Below are 3,552 nucleotides of genomic sequence, written 5' to 3'. Positions count from 1 at the left end.
AATTGCTAGCTTTCTTTTCTTAATTTCTTCCACTCCCTTGGTGCTAGGGATTTGAACCCCTGCCTTTCCACTTTCAAAGCCAGAGCCCTACGGGATGGGCTATATCGTCAGCATGCTAGCTTTCTTTTAGACTTATTTTCTTTCTAGAAGGAATCTCTATCTCCTACTGTCTTCTGCAAACTCTTGGCTTCTCCACCACTACTCAGGGCTGCATGCATGTGTATCTTGTACCCTGCACAACTAAAGGGGGCACCATTCACATCAAAGTCCTCGTAAATCAAACCATCAGTTCTTAAACTGAGCTGCATGTTGCAGACACTTTATTGGGTCCCTCCTCCCGAGAGTCTGGTGTAATTGGTGTGAATTAAAGGTTGGTTTGGGATTTTTTTAAAATCTGGCCGGAAAATTCTAATATGAGCCATGTGAGAACCACTGAGTCAGACCATACTGTAACTAGCATCCACTGGGCCCTGTGGCATATAACCTGAGTAGCCCTACAAATTGATCACCTGAACATATGATCGGAAAGGTCACAGACTAAACACAGACTGCCCTGCCTTTTATGTCCCATTTTCCCCTTGGTTGGGACAGGGGTTGAGGAAGGGCTAGGGACCAAACTCTGTTCCTTTGAAGGATCTCTTAAACTTCCTGCTTCCTCCCAAGGAATGAGGGAGAGGCCAGAGTCTAATCCTGTTGAAAATTGGGAATCTTTTCAAGCTCGGTCTTGGAGTCTGCCCAACTTTGGTGCTTGCCTGGGGTGAGCATGCTGTTTTGATCGTCTGGCTAAGAGAGTGATTTAGGCTCTCAGAAGAACCTGGCTCGTTTCTCCTGGTGCCCAGGTCATTCTCCGATTATAAATCAGCCACCTTTAGCAGCTGCATTTTTCTCTTTCAGGCCACAAGGGAACTGTGCAGTTTTTACTGAATTAGCAACTTAATTGCTCCAAATATAGCTCTAATGCCCCAAAGAAGTTATGGCAGTTCCCCAAGGTGTCTGGCTTCCCTGCTCTTCCTCTCCTTTCCACCCTCCCAAGCCCAGGGAATAACTTCAACTCTGGAAAATTGAAGCTGATTAAATCACAGTCCCTGGAATGAACTGACTTTATTTTGCATATGTCAATACCATCAAATCCTGACATACGAATTCAATGTCACCATTCCCGTAACAACTAATGACCTTCAAATGAGAAGATGGGAAAGACCAAAAATCCCACAAAAATCCAACGAAACAAGACAAATATGTGACATAAACGAATCCTTGGTGCTGTGGTTTAGTCCGAAGCTTGCCTATTTTACAGCTTCGATGCTCTGTGACTTCTTCACGCTCTCCTGCTGATAAGTGCATCCGTCATTCTAAAAGAGCAAGTCAAACTTCTCTGGCCAAAACCTTGTGTCTGGCATGTGTCCTTATACTTGGCATTTCAAAGCTAATATTTTTGGTTCAGCAGAAGGATTCAAAACAAACATTTTTTTTCAAGTTCCAAATTCTTCAGCAGATATTTGAATCCAGACTGAAGTTAGAGAGAGGAAGAGAGATAGAAAAAAAAACCATATGAACCAGAATGGAAGGGTCTGTTAGTTGCCTACTCAGTAGAGATTCTACCATTTGCCCTTTGTAACAGAACAGCAACAAGAACTACATTTTATAGACTTTGTTTGCAGCTTGATGTGGTCATGTTACCACAATCTGTTCAGTCAGGCCGAAGTACAATTGTTCCTTAATATCCATCCAGGACTGGTGCCAGGACTCCCAAGTAATCAAAATCCAAGAATGCTCAAGCCCCTTTTACAAAATGGCATAGTATTTGCATAAAACCTAGGCTCACCCAACCATATATATGTATTTTTTTCACACATGCCCAGTTTGTATTTAAGTTTCTTCTCACAAAGCAAACTGTAAAATTAAGAGGTGTCAAGAAAAAGCAAAGAAATAAACAGACAAGCAGCGGGAGAAAACACTTCTTTTTTTTTTTTTTTTTTTTTTTTTTGGGGGGTTCTGGGGATCGAACTTACAAGGCAAGCACTCTACTGACTGAGCTATCTCCCCAGCCCCAGAGAAAACACTTCTTAATGGACATTATTTTTACAAACACGCTGGAGAATCATGCAATGCTGTCCGCATTGGAAGCAATCCTGGGCCACAAGTCTGCACACTCCTTTGCAACTGGTCCTGTGATGGCAGATCCTTTCATCTCACCCTTATTGTTTACTATGACCCCTGCATTATCTTCAAAATAAAGAAAAACACTGTCTTTTCTCCTGTATGACTTTCGTTGTCAAATTACCACTGCTGGATGTACCTTCTTTCTGAGCTCTGGTTTGCCCTTCTTGACTGTGGCCATCACCATGTCACCCACACCAGCAGCAGGAAGTCTGTTCAGCTGTCCCTTGATCTCCTTCACAGAGATGATATACAGATTTTTGGCTCCTGTGTTGTCAGCACAATTGATCACTGCTCCTACCGGAAGACCCTGGGAAATCCGGAATTTTGCACCGGAGGATCCACCACGTCCTCGCTTCGACATCTTGAACGCCAGAAAAGGACAGAAAAGAAGTAGCCAACCATATATTTTAAATCACTTCTAGATTTTTATAATACTTAACACAATATAGATGCTATGTAAGTACTTGTAATACTGCATTGTTTAGGGAATAATGACAAGAACATAAAAGTGCCTATGTTCACCACAGACTCAAATTTTTCCCAAACATTTTTGATACTTGGTTAGTTGAATTCAAAGATGTGAAATCCATGGATTCATAGGACCAAGTCTACAATGTGTAACGTCAGGAAGATTTTCTTTTAGAGAGTTGAATCAGGTGTGAAACGTTCCCATTTTTTCTTACCTGTTTTCCTGTCCTTCAACTTAGGATGCAGACATAATGCTGGAGCTTTCCATAGCCATTTTAAACCATGAGGGTACTTTAAAGAGGAAAGCCATGGGCTGGGGCTGGGGCTCAGTGGTAGAGCACTCACCTAGCATGTGTGAGGCACTGGGTTCCATCTTTAGTACCACATAAGTAAAATAACGGCATAAAAAAAATGTCATGTACTGAATGAAGATGGTGAACAGAGAGACAGAAGCCTGGGCCGCTGATGACAGTGGGATCTTCCCTAAAACGCCTACCTCTGGGCTTCTTATATGTGACAGAAAATAAACTTATCCTGTTAAAGTTATTTGAGGTTTGTAGTTGTATGAAAACAAATCCAATACTAATTGGTAAATTATGTTAGAGTTACTTTGGTTTTAAAAAGTTATTTCTCAAACTGTTAGCATGAATTTGTCCATGTTCTTTGAGAACAATTTGCATAATTTGAAAAGGTGTACATGATTATTTCTCACACTTAGCAAGGTTAAGCAATTTGCCTATAGTCACCCGGTTAATAAGTGGCAGAGCTAATATCCTAATTCATCATATACTTTTCCTCAAATCTTCTATCCTCTGTCAAGAGAGCATGAATTATAACTTCAGCTGACATTTATTCCCTCTGCAGAGTTTGCAATTTTTGACCAACACATATTATGTTTAGTCCTCAGGAGGCTGTGAAATG

The 3,552-nt window shown here is 41.2% G+C and overlaps 1 pseudogene across 1 annotated transcript; it reads right to left on the bottom strand.

Moving 5' to 3' along the window:
* Nucleotides 1–2,053: 2,053 nt before the first annotated feature.
* Nucleotides 2,054–2,551, bottom strand: LOC306664759 (large ribosomal subunit protein uL14-like; annotated as a pseudogene). The gene has a single exon. The product of its transcript is annotated as a large ribosomal subunit protein uL14-like (transcript).
* Nucleotides 2,552–3,552: the final 1,001 nt, after the last annotated feature.

The sequence above is a fragment of the Sciurus vulgaris genome (assembly GCF_902686455.1).
Source record: "Sciurus vulgaris genome assembly, chromosome: 6".
In the NCBI taxonomy this organism is placed as follows: domain Eukaryota; kingdom Metazoa; phylum Chordata; class Mammalia; order Rodentia; family Sciuridae; genus Sciurus; species Sciurus vulgaris.
This window is presented reverse-complemented; position numbering and strand designations above follow the sequence as displayed.